Raw genomic sequence first — 18,714 nt, forward strand, 5'->3', positions numbered from 1 at the left:
GGTCTCGTCGTACTTTTTTCAAAGAACCGTTGCCTGACGAACAAGCGGTTGATAGACTTGCAACTGTGGGTTACTGGGAAGATGTCGATTGAAGGAGAGTCATTTTCTCCGACGAGTGCGCTACTGAGTCCACGAACAGGGGTCCTGCTCTTGTTTACTGCGCAGATGGGTAACGATATGAGGCGCACTTCGTGGACACACGCGCTAAAAGCGGACGCATACGCGTGAAATGTTGGCGCTGGATGTCTTACATGGGTTCAGAAACGTTAGAACGCATCCAAGGCAAATTCAATTCAGCCTGCTATAAACATTTCCTTGAAAACGTAGTCATCCTTCGAACTCGACTCTGGTACCCCGAAGGACGTTTCACTTACCAATATGATAATCATCCATCACACAGTGGCATTAGGATTCAGAGCTGGTTTCAAAGGAGGGAGAATATTCTTAAGTGCCTTCCGTGGCCTTCAGAGTCACCTGATCTCAATCCCATAGAGCAAGTATGGGCTCAACTTAAGAAGACTCTGCGGGACAATTGGCCAGAGCCTCCTCCAGGAACTGTGAATGCCTTATGGGATTTGGTTCATTCTTCATGGGAGAGAGTTAACATGGATGAAGACTTTTTCCATAGACCTGTAAATTCTGTGCCTCGAAGGATCCAAGCTGTTCTTGATGCCAATGGTATGTGGACAAACTACTGAAGCTATTCGTAGCCTACTCTTTATTTTATTTCATTTTTCAGTAAAAGGCTTACGTAGTTGATAGGCAATAATATTAACTTCAAAATACAAATCTACTTGCGAATGTATTATTTGTATTTTTATGGGAGGTCAGATGAATATCGCCCTCCAGGGAAGAATTGGAGGGTGATATTCATCTGAACTCCCAAAAAAATACAAATATTCTTCCCTGTATTTTTTTGGGAGTTCACATGAATATCACCCTCCAAGGATGATTATTTTGATCGTTATGGGAGGTCAGATCAATATTACATTCAGAGGAAGATTATTTTTAGACGTCAAATTCACAAACTATAATTAGTTATTTACTGAAGAGAATATTGAAAAAGTAAAAAAAAAATAATTTAATTACAAGAAGTAAATAAAGCACGACACATTTGCGACGCGATAAAAAAAAAAGGGGCTGCAGTGAGATTCGATCTGACACATACTACAACTATCTGTACAGTGATCTGACAAGCTACGAAGGAGTTGTTGGTCTCTTCTTTTCAGCGTAACGGTCGAATAGTCGTTGAAGAACAAATATTAAACTGGAAGCAAAGTTACTGGAAGGCACATCCACTCGCTCGTGTAAACGGCGTGTAAGGATTTAGAAGAATATGACAGTCAGCTGATACGTTTCTCTTAGATGAAAACCTTAGAGACACCAGGTGGCAATCGAAGTAACTGCAAATAAATACAAATAAATACATCCATTTACAAAATTTTTACTATGACCATTTGTCTGTTTGTTTAAAAATTGGACTATTATAAAATGGAAACTTTTGAAAGAAGTGCAACCTACAAAATTTTACAACTGCACGATTTGTAGCGAATTAAAGTTTAAAATGTATTACCTACACATGTCTAAATTTAAAAAAAAAGGTAATTGGTTCCAGTTAGATTCGAACACTCGTCCTTTACGTTTGCAAACGGTCATCCCATCCACTCAGCCATTGAAACGCTCATCACTGTAGTAATTCTGCCGACATGGAATTTTTATATTTCAATCGTGTATAAGTGCTCGAACAGTGGTTTTCAAAAGAAATGATACGATGAGTTAAATTGCAATGAATTTCGACATAACTGTATCCTAACTATTATACTGCTGCTATTCGATGACGTAAACGCCAAGCTGAAGCTCCACAGACAGCTAGAGTTGTGGTTATTGGTAATAACGTTTCCGCTACATTTACATTTATTTACATATATATTTTTAAAAATAGGCGTATAAAAACTTGAGCGTATTCGAATGCAATGTTCTGTCAAAATTTCAAAGCAGTCGGTGAAGAAGTTTCGGAGATTTGCCATGTTGTACGAACGAAAATTTGCATCTATAGAGGTGACGTATTTCGACATAACTGTATCCTAACTATTATACTGCTTCTATTCGATGACGTAAACGCCAAGCTGAAGCTCCACAGACAGCTAGAGTTGTGAACGCTGGCACTTCTGAACATGGGCATGCACTATGATCTGTTCTTGGACTCTAAATTATTCGGGCTAGGCAATCTTTTTGCCTCTCATTGTACAAAGTTCAATGGAAGTCGCTAACTGCTCTCAGTCTCAATAAATAAATAAATATATAGCGTGGATAACTGGCGCCCTGTGAGTTATGTTGCCTCAAGACTAGAGTTGTAAAACTACCGTAGGCTGCTGTAGATGATCGTCAGCACAGACTGCGGTAGTTTTTCCTAATAGCTTTGGTCAATTAAGATTCTACCCGTGTTACTGGTAAGTTAAGTGTGTTGCATATCTATTGGGCGTTACATCATAACGATTGCTTTCTTTGCGTATGCGATCAGTGTCTTACTAGATTCCCCCAAAAACCAGAAGCGGTAAAGCATTTAGAGAGTGATATAGAAAGGGCCTGGTAACCTATGGAGCAGGTTGGTTCTATGTAGCTGAAATCCTGTTTGTTACTTAAAAGTATTCAGTTTTTATAGCAAAATAAAACTGCCAAAGTTTAATTCCGGTTTTATTCGAAAATTGTTCATTTGTAACCTGAAACGGAGGGATGCCGTAGTAAAAATAAAGAAAACAATATATATTTATCATATAGTGCAAGAAAACGCAATTTCCTCAACAAAAAAGTAAAATTGAAAAAGTTGCAAAACAAAAATATATCAAACATCGTTTCAATGCTTCATCGAACTTACATAAAACATGTTTACGTTTTTCGTAAACAACTTTCGCTTTCATCAGTAATAGTTCTTGCCTTCGATCATGATGAAGAACGTTCTGTTGAGTGCAAAATGACAACAATAATTACATCTATTTTATGTTTCTGCATGTAAGTTGTACTTGCATCAAAATTGTAGGCTACTTTGATTAATTAAAAGTGCATAAGTTACGCGATCATCTAACTTTCATTAGTTATAAAATGGAATGTATATTCTGTAAGTATATTAAATAAACAATTGACTAACACTGACTGATGTGCAGTTCTAATTATGTGCACAACAGATACCCGAACAAACAAGAAAACAAAGAGAAGTCGTTGGCGCCAAGTTTCTCAAGTTTCTCTCTTACTCAATACCACCGATAATCCTACCATTTACTAGGTCCTTTACGTAGTGTACCAAAACTGGTGAACAATAGTTTTGGTAGAGCGCAGATCTACTCAAGACATACATACAGTTTCTAATAGTAATATTTGCCTTACTGTGTTAAAGTTTTAATGTAAGATTGTATCTCTTATTTAGCACATTATGACGGCTTTTAAAATTTTTAATTTCGTTCAGTCGACCACGACCACTCATAGCTTAGGCCTTGGGCCTGTACAGACTGGTCGACTGCGATGGTGCTGCTTCTTTAATCAAGCAGCTCCTCATGAGGGCTGAATGAACCCTGTACCAGACCTCCGCAGCTCAGAAAAAGTTTGTGGCGGTAGCGAGAATCAAACCCAGGCCTTTCCGCATTGACGGCAGCGATGCTACCAATCCGACTATTGAGGCAATCAAATTCGGTGAAGAATTATATGAAATATTAGCTGTTACCAGCTATGCGTTGCTGTGGCTCAGTCTGTTAAATGGAAAAGAAAGAAAAGAGAAAGTACACGTTTGTAGTATGTATGTGCACTGGATACACGTCCTAATGTCCTTCTCTCCCCTGTCTCTGTCCATCTCCTCCTCCTCCTCTCTTTGTCATATCCTCCTCCTTCACCCACTCTTTGTCCATCTTTCTTCCCCCTTGTCTCTCCATCTCCTCCTGCCCCTCTCCTCCCCCCCCTCTCTGTCCATCACCTCATCCCTACTTCCTCTGTCCATCTTTTTGTCTCCCTCTTTCTCCATTTTCTCTTATCCTGTCTCTCTGTCCATCTGCTCCTCTCCACTTCCCATCTCCATTTCCTCACACTCCTCCACCTATCTCCTCCTCCCCCCTCTCTCTAACCTTGATCCTTGTTTATTGCTACTGCGTATTCAGATTGTGTAATAGTATTCCAATCATTAGCTGATAAACCATAAATACAACTTCCCTGTTTCCTAACAAGATTTCACTATTTCATATTTAATATAGAGTATATAGACAGGTTATCTTTCCTAAGGTTGTCAGGTGGTTTTTTTCTGTTGTTTCGGCGGGTACCTGCAATTTCGTTTCTATTGTGTGTAACTGGAGTCGTCCCAAACAAATACTGCTCGTCATGTCTTTCAGGCGACTCCCAGTGTCGGTAGTAAGCGCCTATTTGTTTCCCGTTACAAAGAAAATTTTATGTGCCTATTCGATAGAGCAGTCCAAAATTAGTCTAGTATGATGTTCGTGTTATCGATATTTATTAACGGGGACAGTAAAACACGGAGAATAACTAGCATTCTAGTAGCGACTTAGCAGCGCTGCAACTGCATGGCGGTAGCGGTCATAGCGGGCAGGGCGTGCTGTCGCTGCCAGAGTACTGGTTATTCCTCATGTTTTACTATCCCTGTTAATATATATCGGTATGACATGTACAGCAGTAGACTAATGATCGACCGATCTATCGAATGGGTACGTGAAATTGCATTTTAAAAATGATTTTCTTCGTAACGGGAAATAAACCGACACTTTCCGTTGACACTGGGATTCCTAAACCAAAGACTGTGATTTATTGGCAGAACACTCAGAAAATGTAACAGGCCCACTAAAGAGACTGCTTACACTACGCTTGTCCACCCTCTTCCGGAGTACTGCTGTGCGGTGTGGGATCCGCATCAGATAGAATTGACGGAGCACATTGAAAAAATTCAAATAAGGGCAGTTCGTTTTGTACTATCGCGAAATAGGGGAGAGACGGATATGATACACGAATTGAGGTGACAGTCAAAGGCATTTCTTCCTGGAGTAGGACCTTCTCAAGAAATTTCAATCATCAACTTTCTCCCCAGAGTGTGGAAATGTTTTGTTGGCGCCCACCTACATAGGGAAAAATGATATCATAATAAAATAGGAGAAATCAGAGCTCGCACAGAAAGATTTAAGTGTCCGTTTTTACTGCGCGCCTTTCGAGAGTGGAACAGCAGAGAAGCAGGTTAAAGGTGGTTCGATGAACCCTCTGCTAGGCACTTAATTGTGAATTGCAGAGTAATCATGTAGATGTAGATGAGATGAAAGACGTGAGGAGCAGTATTTGTTTGAGATGATTTCAGCTACACATAAAAGAAAACGAAATTGCAAATATCTACCAAAACACCAGAGAATAACCGCCTGAAGATTCTTAGGAGAGACGCAACCTATGTCCGTCCGAATTTTCATTATAGTTATGTGTAAAAATTTGAAGTAATTCGGTCAAAAACTTTTTGTGGTTATTGGTAATAACGTTTCCGCTGCATATATATTTATTTACATATATATTTTAAAAATAGGTGTATAAAAACTTGCGCGTATTCGAATGCAGCGTTGTGTCAAAATTTCAGTGCAGTCGGTGAAGAACTTTCTGAGATTTACGATGTTGTACGAACGAAAATTTGCATCTACATAGCTGACGTAATTTCCTTGAGAGATATGAGTCTCAACTTTATGTACGATAATAATAGAAGCTTAAGAAATTTAAGCGTGCAAAAATTTAATAGTGTGTAGAGAATGCTCCATCGAACAACTTGAGGTAGGGAACCTGGGGTCGATGAAGCCAACTTAAGGAGATACTAGGAATAAAATCACGTTACTGCATACTTTTTTATTTACATTAACTAACTGCAGATACCATCACTGAAACAATGAACGTACCATTTGTACTGTAATTTGGAAAATGTGCTGAAACTGATGACCATCAGCCTCAATGCAAACATGACATCGCCGAACAAGATTCTGACGCACCCTAACAAATATCCCTGGTTTGTTTCGAATCACATCACAGGCAGATACAATTCTGGCAACTAATTCCATCTCCGTATCCACTGGGGTCTCATACAAAAGTGACTGTAGATAACCTCATAGGAAATAATCAAGATCAGGTGACCTCGCCGTCCATGACATAGGACCTCCGCTTTCAATCCAGCGACCAGGAAATACTGTTCTGGTACTGCTCCATCGTATTGCACTGAACGTCTCTGAATAGCACTGAGTAAGAATGGGTCCGTCGTTGATTCAAAGCATGTTCTGTCATGGGACAGTGTAAATACTATAGAACAGAGTCACCTTATGGACAAGTAAAGTAAACAAAACCTGTATCATGATTTCCTGGTAATCAGGCTCATCCTCCTTTCCTTGCAGGGAATAAAGAATGTACATGTAAATAAACAGCACAGTACGTGTAAACTTGTACACACGTCAATTGTAAATAAGCTGGAAAACAGTAATGTTAGACAAAACAGTAGACAAGTTTACTTCTCGGTAAGCTGACTTCTCCGACCCCAGGTTCCCTACCCCAAATTGTTCAGCATTCTACAGGGCTATTACAAATGATTGAAGCGATTTCATAAATTCACTGTAGCTCCATTCATTGACATATGGTCACGACACACTACAGATACGTAGAAAAACTCATAAAGTTTTGTTCGGCTGAAGCCGCACGTCAGGTTTCTGCCGCCAGAGCGCTCGAGAGAGCAGTGAGACAAAATGGCGACAGGAGCCGAGAAAGCGTGTGTCGTGCTTGAAATGCACTCACATCAGTCAGTCATAACAGTGCAACGACACTTCAGGACGAAGTTCAACAAAGATCCACCAACTGCTAACTCCATTCGGCGATGGTATGCGCAGTTTAAAGCTTCTGGATGCCTATGTAAGGGGAAATCAACGGGTCGACCTGCAGTGAGCGAAGAAACGGTTGAACGCGTGCGGGCAAGTTTCACGCGTAGCCCGCGGAAGTCGACGAATAAAGCAAGCAGGGAGCTAAACGTACCACAGGCGACGGTTTGGAAAATCTTACGGAAAAGGCTAAAGCAGAAGCCTTACCGTTTGCAATTGCTACAAGCCCTGACACCCGATGACAAAGTCAAACGCTTTGAATTTTCGGAGCGTTTGCAACAGCTCACGGAAGAGGATGTGTTCAGTGCGAAACTTGTTTTCAGTGATGAAGCAACATTTTTTCTTAGTGGTGAAGTGAACAGACACAATGTGCGAATCTGGGCGGTAGAGAATCCTTACGCATTCGTGCAGCAAATTCGCAATTCACCAAAAGTTAACGTGTTTTGTGCAATCTCACGGTTTAAAGTTTACGGCCCCTTTTTCTTCTGCGAAAAAAAACGTTACAGAACACGTGTATCTGGACATGCTGGAAAATTGGCTCATGCCACAACTGGAGACCGACAGCGCCGACTTCATCTTTCAACAGGATGGTGCTCCACCGCACTTCCATCATGATGTTCGGCATTTCTTAAACAGGAGATTGGAAAACCGATGGATCGGCCGTGGTGGAGATCATGATCAGCAATTCAAGTCATGGCCTCCACGCTCTCCCGACTTAACGCAGTGCGATTTCTTTCTGTGGGGTTATGTGAAAGATTCAGTGTTTAATCCTCCTCTACCAAGAAACGTGCCAGAACTGCGAGCTCGCATCAATGATGCTTTTGAACTCATTGATGGGGACATGCTGCGCCGAGTGTGGGAGGAACTTGATTATCGGCTTGATGTCTGCCGAATCACTAAAGGGGCACATATAGAACATTTGTGAATGCCTAAAAAAACTTTTTGAGTTTTTGTATGTGTGTGCAAAGCATTGTGAAAATATCTCAAATAATAAAGTTATTGTAGAGCTGTGAAATCGCTTCAATCATTTGTAATAACCCTGTATATGTCCTATAACATTTTTGCACGCTCTTACGGAAACACCCTGTATAAAAATACGCATATATTCGAAAGCAACGTTGTGTCAAAATTTCAAAGCAATCGGTGAAAAATTTTCGGAAATATACGTTTTTGAACAAAAGATCTTTTACATTTTTATTCATATAGATTGGAAATCATATTTTTGTTGCCCCTGGAAGCTCTCAGATAGGCAAACTGTAGTTGGACAGTGCACCGTGAATCATGAAGCTGTGTAGCAGTTCCGTAATGTAGATAGCAAAAAACAGCGACATATAGCTGCCACAGTCGTTGTAAACAAGCGGACAGGCCTAGCGTTGACGCTTAGAAGCTCTCAGTTATTTGAAGGTATCGAATGCTGACTGTTAAGATGCTTATGAATCTTAACTATGTCACAATTCAAAATACTTTTGAATGAGATCTTTCTGTAGGCGTACTAACAAAGTAGTCACACTCAAAATCTGTAGGGCGGTTACAGTCGTACCTTACAGTGCGCCGTAGTCACTATAACTAAATAAAAAATTAAAAAATATTTTTTTAAATTTTACTACTCACACTTAAATATTGTACGTGGTGGAAGATTATGATTACTTCTATTTATCTAAATGAAAGCTGGAATTCAATCGAACTATATCTTTAGTTCATATATTGCTACCAAGAAAATGTTCTTTCTTAAGAAATGCTAAGGACATAAAACATTATAATATTTCACAATTTATGTTAATAAATATCTTTTCTAAAATACTCTGTGAGTTCGGCTTATGGTATTTGAATAAGATCACTGAAAAATCTGATCGTGCCGCCTATCTGGAAAATCGTCGAACTTCTTTAACGTAATGTCAAAAACTGCAGTCTGCCATTTCTGATATATATTATGGTTAAATGCCGGTGAAGCCGACTCAGAACTCTCACACTACAACTTCGTCTTTAACATATCCCACTTGTTTAACAATATTTTTGAAATTACATTGTGACTGGACCTGCATACATAATACACATGACTTTGAATAACACTTTGCTTTCAAATTATATTTCCAACATACACTTATATTAATTCAAAATGAATACCAATCAGAATCACAATCATATCAGCAAAAGACTGCGATGCGAATGAGATTGCAAATGCTACTCCCAGAGTCTACATTGTTTTGTCACTTATGCAGAATGATTTTTTCCAACGTGTACAAACTGTAGGGATTGATCGATGAGAGCACACAGAACAAAAATGGTCTAATAAACTTTTGTTCTGAAACGCATGGTTTCCATGCTGGAGACCATTTATTCAACCACACTTTGCTACAGAGACTGCAGTCTAATATGCGCTGTACTACACAGCCCCAGTTACAGTATGCATGGTTTCCTCCTAGAGGGTGCTACTGTTCCTCATACTTCATGCCCTAGCGCTCTCTCTTGCCACATTCACTGGTAATGCTGTGCCCGATACACTTCTCTTGCTGACTCATTTTGTAGTGGATGTGAGCGTTGCACAAAATGGTTGGAAAGGCAAATGGCAACGGGCGGAGTGCAGCAAGGTTGTATCGGGAGATCTATCCCACCGACAACAACCACAGAATTCAATGTTTGGAGCAGTGTTTCGCCGTTCTCTGAGACAGGGTCTTTTCAGTAAGCAGGAAATCGTGAAAGATATACCAAAAATGTTCGGACATCGACTTGGAGGAAAATGTGATTAATACTGAGGAAGGCGACCGCCGTGTCAGACAAGACAGTTGGCCCGCCAGTTGGGGGTAAGCCAGATGACCGTGTGGAACATTTGCCATGAGAGTTGTTATTACCCTTGTCACCTACTGTGTGTGCAGGGCTTACTAGCGACAGACTTTCCACATCGGGAACAGTTTTGTCACTGGTTTCTTCACCAGGCAACCACTATTCTGGGATCTGTGTCATCCATGCCATTCACAGATACGTGGGGTGGTATCTTCAACTTTCATAACAGTCATCTATGGGATAGTATGCAGAACTCCCGTGGTATGGTGACTTCAAATCATCAGTATCGGTGCGGCCGCAATGTGTGGGCCGGGATAATTGGCGACCGTATTTTGGGGCCAGTCTTCCTTCCACGTCGTCTAACAGGCCGGAACTATCGGCGTTGCTAGCGGGTGACTTGGTCTCCCCTGCTGAAAGAAGTGCCATTGGTGATTAGCAGTGTTATGTGGCTGCATGATGGTGCTCCTGCCCACATCGCCATTAATACCCGTACGCATCTCGATAGGTCTTCCCTGGTCGATGAATCGGACGAGGTGGTCCAGTTGCACGGCCTGCTCGTTCACAGGATCTCGAACCGTGTGATTTCTGGATATGGGGCCATCTCAAAAGTATCCTGTATGCAGAGCCCATTCCAGATGTCGAGACACTGGAGCAGCGTATTCATGCTGCCTTTGACACTGTTACCGAGCGAGGTGATGCAGTAGTTAGCACACTGGACTCGCATTCGGGAGGACGACGGTTCAAACCCGCGTCCGGCCATCCTGATTGAGGTTTTCCCTGATTTTCCTAAAGCGCTCCAGGAAAATGCCAGGATGGTCCCTTTCGAAGGGCACGGCCGATTTCCTTCCCTCATCCTTGACAATCCGAGCTTGTGCTCCGCCTCTAATGACCTTGATGTCGTCAGGGCGTTAAACCCAATCTTCCTCCTTCCTTCCTCCTTTGACACTGTTCGGATGCAATCTGGCCGATGTGAACGTGTGATACAGAACGTGCTACGGCGCGTACACGCATGCATTGAGGCACTAGGAAACGAATTTTAACATATACTGTAACAGTGGCTGTACAGTACAGCGCATATTAGACCGCAGTCTCCGTAACAATGTGTGATTAAATAAATGGTCTCTAGCATGGAAACCATGCAGTTCCGGACAATAGTTTACTAGACCTCACCGATAAATCCCTAGAGTTCGTACACGGTGGAAAAAATCACACTGTATATCAATTGATACAGTCATTTTAGTAAGGGCTTTATTCCAAATTTTGACGAAATGAGCTGAGAATGGTAGCAGATTCTACATAGATTGATACAATCTTTCTGCATTAAGAAGGTTTTATTCTACACATTGTACAGATGTTTTTGCGACTTTACTACAGCGACATCATCGACATCATTTTCCAAAGGGTTTTACTCCTGGAATAATTCCCTTTCAATGGCGATCATTTTTTCATGCCATCTATCGAATACCTAATTCACTATGCGTTGTGTTTCGATTTTCGTTGTTGTATGTGAACTGGGTTGTGAAATGAAAAATAGCGTCAAATATTGAGTTGGAACATAGTGAAAGTACCAAGAATCTTTTATTTCCGGAATTATCTGTTTAGCCGAACGGTCTGAGGCGCTGCAGTTATGGACTGCGCGGCTGGTCCCGGCGGAGGTTCGTAGTCCTCCCTCGGGCATGGGTGTGTGTGTGTGTGTGTCCGTAGGATAATTTAGGTTACGTAGTGTGTAAGCTTAGGGACTGATGACCTTAGCAGTTAAGTCCATAAGATTTCACACACATTTGAACAATTATCTGTTGTTTTTGGTTTTGAAAAGGCTTACGTTGGACCACTGGTTATTAACAGGAACAAAATGCAAGACGTACAACGTTCACTTACTTATTATATTCCGCGTGAATATAGGTATTTCGGTGATAGTTTGATGAAATGGCTTGTGCATAACGGCGCTGCTGGTGATGATGATGATCAGTGAAACTATTTTATATGTACTTTGATCAGAGTTACAGTACTGTGAAAATGTTTGAGTACAAAAAAAAGATAGAAAGCTTATAACACTACTAATAACGTAACTTGAGCATGCAAATGAATTACTTCCTCAAGAAAAGGAGCGTATTCCAAGAGTGTGGACTTATTTTTTCCAAAGAGATTTGCAAAATTTAGCTACTACAGTAATGACGAAATATCAATTTCATTCTGTTGTTTAAGCATTGGAGAGTCCGTCCTGTTACGTTCCATGTACTCACCCGCAGAAGTTTCCCTTAATTCGTGAAAACTTAAGATTTGGAATAAGGTCCTTTCAGAAGTAACTATAAATAGTGAAAAAAAATTCTCGTCACGCTATGTCGTAGTTTGTATTATGTCTCTACGCTTTATTTTATCCTTGCTCTAATTCGCCGATGACATTGTAATTCTGTCAGAGACAGCAAAGGACTTGGAAGAGCAATTGAACGGAATGGACAGTGTCTTGAAAGGAGGGTATAAGATGAACATCAACAAAAGCAAAACGAGGATAATGGAATGTAGTCGAATTAAGTCGGGTGATGCTGCGGGAATTAGATTAGGAAATGAGACACTTAAAGTAGTAAAGGACTTTTGCTGTTTGGGGAGCAAAATAACTGATGATGGTCGAAGTAGAGAGGATATAAAATGTAGACTGGCAATGCCAAGGAAAGCGTTTCTGAAGAAGAGAAATTTGTTAACATCGAGTATAGATTTAAGTGTCAGGAAGTTGTTTCTAAAAGTATTTGTACGGAGTGTAGCCATGTATGGAAGTGAAACATGGACGATAAATAGTTTAGACAAGAAGAGAATAGAAGCTTTCGAAATGTGGTGCTACAGAAGAATGCTGAAGATTAGATGGGTGGATCACATAACTAATGAGGAGGTATTGAATAGAATTGGGGAGATGAGGAGTTTGTGGCACAACATGACCAGAAGAAGGGATCGGTTGGTAGGACATGTTCTGAGGCATCAAGGGATCAGTAATTTAGTACTGGAGGGCAGCTTGGAGGGTAAAAATCGTAGAGGGAGACCAAGAGATGAATACACTAAGCAGATTGAGAAGGATGTAAGATGCAGTAGGAACTGGGAGATGAAGAGGCTTGCACAGGATAGAGTAGCATGGAGAGCTGCATCATACCAGTCTCAGGACTGAAGACCACAACAACAAGAACAACAACAACAACAACAATATCTTAGCCACTGTGCTTGAACATTAGCTATTATTACTTATACGTAATTAAGAAACCATAGAAACCATGTAAAAACTTTTAAACTGAAGAAAAGAGGCGCCGTAGCCACGTGACTTTGAAAACAACATATGTTGGCAACTAAAATTCTCTTCTTTGCATCTCATTAATCACTCCGCAGGATTTCCTACTCAGTGTGAGTATGGAGTGGGGGACGAGGAAGGCAGCAGAAGCAGCTCAGTACCTGGACTTGGCGCCCCTGCGCGAGCGCGCCATGTCTGGCCGCAGCGAAGCGCCTCTCGGGGGCAGCGACCGCGCCGCCGAGCGCCGCAGGGACCCTCCCGCCAGCATTCCACCAGCAGACACAGCGGCGCGCGGCCCGCGCGAGCCCTTACATACGCCAGCCGCCTCCGCCCCCAGCGCGCAGACGCACCGCCGGCCAGTCGCTTTCTCCGAAGCGGAGAGCGACGGCTGGGTGCTGCGTTCTCGCCCTGGAACACGCACGACGCCGAAAACAATAACATTTTAGTGCTCGATATGTTGCTCTATAACGTAACACTTCCGTTTCTACGCTTTTTGAAACAGAGACTGTTTCAATAAAGTTCATCAGTTTCGTTACGTTGTTGTTGCGGTCCGCCACCTGAAGACTCTCTCCTAGCTAATCTGCCCTGTGTAAGCCTCTTCCTCACAGAATAACTATTGCAAGCTGCAACCATTTGAAGCTGCTTACTATATTCGTGCCTTGGTCTCCTTCTACTACAATTTTTACCCCCAACCACCCCACACTTCCCTTCATTACCAAATAAATAATTTCTTGATGCGTCAGAATTAGCCCTATCACACGATCCCTTATTTTAGTCAGGTTGTGCCATCGATTTCTTTCTCCCCCTATTCGATTGAGTACCTCCTCATTAGTTACCTGATCTATACATCTAATCTTCAGCATTCTTCTGCATCACCACGCTTCTAAAGCTTCTGTTCTCCTATTGTCAGAACTGCTTACTGTCCACGTTGTAGTTTTGCAGAAGCTTACACTCCCGGCAAATACTGTAGGAAAAACCTTCCTAATACTTAGATTTATTGAAATTTATTCCTGAAATCGAACTACTGTACAGTGTGTATCAAAAAGAATCAATCACCTGATTTGGCACGTCTGTATTTCTGAAACTAATAAACATACACAATTAATTTTGTTTTTTGATGAACGGGAAACTCAAAGTTTTTTTTCAATACCTTTTCATAGGTACTCAGTATGCCCTCCTTTGAGATTTCTGTGGACTGCTTGTGACGTCTGTGCCAGACACTCGAGGACGACCCGGCGATTTGCCTTTACATAAACAACCTGTTCCTCGGAATTGTTCATGCCATCGTTTAATGCTCTGTGCTGTAGGAGAATCAACACCATACCTAGTAAGAAAGTCGCGCTGAACAGTTATTACTGCCCCGTACTGTGCCAATCGCATAACACGAAACGCTCTCTGTTGTCCCGACACCATTTTTACTAGAACTGAAGTGGGTGCACACTTCTGCTATCTAGCGGGAACCATGTAAAGCATGAGACTTTGCCCTTTCCAACAGTGCATTGTTCACACACATATCTCAAGTAACATGTTATGATTTTTTAAAATCGGTTGTGACACACCCTGTATAATGGGTATATACGAGTATGTACGATCTAAAGTAACATATGAAAATTTGTACTCTACAGGGTTCCAACCCAGATTTCTCGCTTATCGCGATCGGTCACCTTACCACTTACATGATGCGAGCACACTCTGCGAATCGACCCAAACTTCCGTATGTCAGACACCTACATATTTCTTCTCATAGTCACTAATTCATTTGCCCTCACTCATTCCCTTGCAGGTCGGCTGGTTTGGTAACTTGTCAACTGGGCGCCATCGGAAGAATTGTTAATAAGCCGAACGTTTCAATCTAAATTTCTTGTCACGACGTTCTATTACTGTTTTTCTTTGTGAACTGCACATAATTCTTTTGCATTATACATCATGTTATCACCGCCCGCCGTCACCAAGCTTTTCTACACTCCATTAATGAGTCTGCACCTGACTGCAAAGGAAAAAATGATACCAGCTGTTAGCAAAGCCATCTTGGCCCAGTAGAATATTTAAAAACTAATGAACCTTGATAAACTTATGATCAAACTCTTTTATTGTACTCCTTCTGTGGTCACGGCGATGGAAAAAGTTTTGGAAATTTGTGGTAAGTTTTTGCCCGCATCTCGTGGTCGTGCGGTAGCGTTCTCGCTTCCCACGCCCGGGTTCCCGGGTTCGATTCCCGGCGGGGTCAGGGATTTTCTCTGCCTCGTGATGGCTGGGTGTTGTGTGCTGTCCTTAGGTTAGTTAGGTTTAAGTAGTTCTAAGTTCTAGGGGACTTATGACCACAGCAGTTGAGTCCCATAGTGCTCAGAGCCATTTGAACCATTTTGTGGTAAGTTCCTATGGAACCAAACTGCTGAGGTCATCGCTCCCTAGGCTTACACTCTACTTAATCTAACTGAAACTAACTTACGCTAAGGACAATACACACACTCATGCCCGAGGGAGGACTTGAACCTCCGATGGGGGGAGCCATGCGAACCGTGGCAAGACGCCTTAGACCAGGTGGCTTCAATGCGATGTATTCCACTTCCGAGGAACCAGATTTTGAAAGAATTTAGTGCAAGTATTTCATTTCATCCATTGTTTTTTAATGAGGATACACTACACTTGCATTTTCCATCGCATAAAAACGACATTTAAGAAAGTAATGCTGCTCACTGCGGATATGTAGCGAAAGTGCCTGTGCGTCAATTTGTAGCTTGTGCCAGTACTATCTATCGGACGAGAGGAAAAATAATTGTGATTTGGTGATTTCTGTGCTTGAGATTTACAATATTGCCCCCTGCCGGCTGTGAAGAGTGCCCAGTGATCCATTTTCAGTTATCGAAAAAGAAAAAAAAAGAGAAAAAGCTCATCGAGAAATCTGTGTAATTTATGCAAGGAAGAACACTAGCATTTAATGTCCCGTCGATAACGAGGCCACTGAAACCGGAGAATCCACTAGGGCTGAGAACCGATCTCGGCCGCAGGGGGCAGTGAGGATTTCAGCGTATTGGGAGCATTGTTCTTACGTAAACAAACCGACCATTTGGCCTAGCGTCCTTATGTAAACAAACTGCTCACTTGGATGTGGCTCTTATGTAAACAAAATGGTCACCAGATGCTTTTAGCCTAAAGAGACTGCTCACTTGTGCTCTTAGTTATGATTATGCAAGTCTAATTTATGACGAAACGCTTTTGCCTAATCTTAATTATCCAAATACATTCTTCTCCACCCTGCAGTTTGATTAGCAGCCGCTCGCGATGCATTCCTGTTTTCGGGCGTCCTCTTGAGAGTGGTAGAGGTGACAACTGGTATCCTCCATGACGTGTTTGAGGTATTCCTGTCACGGTCGGCCTTTTGTGTTCTTACCTTCTACAGTCTCTTCAATGATACTGTTAATGAAAACATCATGTGTCTGTAGATGCCCGACCCACGTGTCCCTTCTGTGTTGGATAAGGTTCAAGAAAAATTGCTTCCCTTCCTCCACTCTGTGGAGCACCTCTTCGTTTGATATTTCGTCTACCTAGGAAACTTTGAGCATTCTGTTGTGGCACCAAATCTCGAAGTCTGTTATCCTGTGTGCTTCTTCGAGTGTTCATATCTCACTTCTGCACAGGAGCACATTCCAAACAAACGTCTTTATGAGGTGTTTCTTGAGATGTTTGTCTATGCAGCTGGATGTGAAAAGGTTTCTTCTCTTGTTAAAAGCAGCATTTGACTGGTGGATTCGGCTTGCAGTCTCCTTTCTCGATCTTCCGTCCCATGTAATTTTACTCGCTAGGTACTCAAAGGATTCGACGTTCTCCAGTCGCTCATTGTTATGTGAGCATAAGGGGTTGGTGTTTTTTCTCGTAAACATTAAGATTTTTAAGTGTTTCAGGACAGCCACAAGTCACACTCAGTTTGTTTTATTGACCGGTTTGCCGGCCGCGGTGGCCGTGCGGTTCTAGGCGCTTCAGTCCGGAACCGCGGGACTGCTACGGTCGCAGGTTCGAATCCTGCCTCGGGCATGGATGTGCGTGATGTCCTTAGGTTAGTTAGGTTTAAGTAGTTGTACGTTCTAGGGGACTGATGACCTAAGATGTTAAGTCCCATAGTGCTCAGAGCCATTTGAACCATTTTATTGACCGGTTTCCCTTTTAATTTAACAGCAGCATCATCAGAAACTCTGGCATTTACTGTTTAAAGTACAATAGTTGCCGATTACCTTGTCTGCGCCAGAGATTTAGTTGGGCGTACAACAGTGTTTGCAAACATCCATGGACAGCGGTGTGCACTATCACACAAGGGGAGGACGACCGCCTGTGGTCTGCTATGAACTTTTGGGCAAAATATTTCATGAAATTCGTCAACTGGAATTGTCATAACACATCCATCATATTACCCCGGCAGTACTGTACGATTTTACAACTGATAAATTAGGTTACACAAGATTTATGTTAGTGGGATGCCTAAATTTGTTACTGAATACCGTAAAATAAACGAGTGAGTTCCCGTTACATTCCTGCTGCAGCGCGTAGACAAACAGTATTTTTTAATCTCATTGCTCCACATAATATAATATGGAATCAGAGTGTGAACTTCCAAGGAATATCTGCCCTCTCCTTGTCACCCTGCCTCCACCGTCGGGAGGCACTCACAGCAACTCTTGTGAAAAGTTTTGTCACTGCACTTTGTTTTCCAAACAAATGAAGCGGAAGATCATGATGTAGGATCCCTTTCAGACCAGATGGAATAGTTGGAACATGTGAAAATAAGGATTTTCCTCAAATATATCTTTAATTACTAATTCTTCTATTTTTTGAAAACTGTTGGTTGCGTGCTTGATGATTATAAACAAAACATTGTATTTTTCAAGCATTCTAACGATTCCTCTTAGTCCGAAATGGATCCTGCGTCATGACCTTTGAAGCTGTTTTCTTTGTTTGGAATCGGAAGCGCACCCTTTCGCATCAATTAGTTTCAGACACCCTCGACTAGACTCCACAACATGTCGAAATTGAGTGATTGTATTGTCTGGACTATTTGTATAGTTAGAGAGACTAACCATTTATTTATCAAAACAAAGCGAACAGTATTGCCCTTGGCACAAGTGAACTATCACGAACACATCTCATAGACAGATATACAAATAGAATTATCCGTGAAAGATAAACAGTAAACTTGATTATGGTCAGAACGTGACGGTTGACCCGAACCTTCATCGAAAACAGTCAGAACCCGAGCGATTGAACGGCTGTACCTTCGTCGTCGACCCGCGAAGATAGGTCCAGCACGACATGCTCCTTTATTTAGCTTTCTGGCCCGTTACTTGCATAGAACAGTTGGTCATTTTACATTTATCATCACTTCACAATTTTTAAGCAATAGTACACAAATTCTAGGACCAACAAGAAGATAATCCCATAGCGCTTGGTTACGTTAAAGTGCTAGTGGTCTACAGCAGCGAGTTTTATTATTAGGTGTTACTACTTTAGTAAGTTATATCTGTACAAGAATAACGAGATAAGCAATAATTTGTAACTTCAGTAGGGTATGGTAATTGAAGAGCGTATCTTGGGCGCCGTTTATGTGAAGGGGTATTTTTATGAAGGCCAAAAAAATTTGGAAGGAAATAAGAGAAGGAGGGAGAAGTAAGTGGGGTAAGAAGAAGGTGGATGAGAGGTGAAAAAGTGATAAGGGAGCGGAGAAGTGTGAAAGAAAGTGACGAGGAGATCCAGCACCAGATGCTTAAGATCTTCTCCTGATACAGAGATGCTGGAGTC

The sequence above is a fragment of the Schistocerca americana genome, chromosome 2 (assembly GCF_021461395.2).
Source record: "Schistocerca americana isolate TAMUIC-IGC-003095 chromosome 2, iqSchAmer2.1, whole genome shotgun sequence".
Taxonomy (NCBI): Eukaryota; Metazoa; Arthropoda; class Insecta; order Orthoptera; family Acrididae; genus Schistocerca; species Schistocerca americana.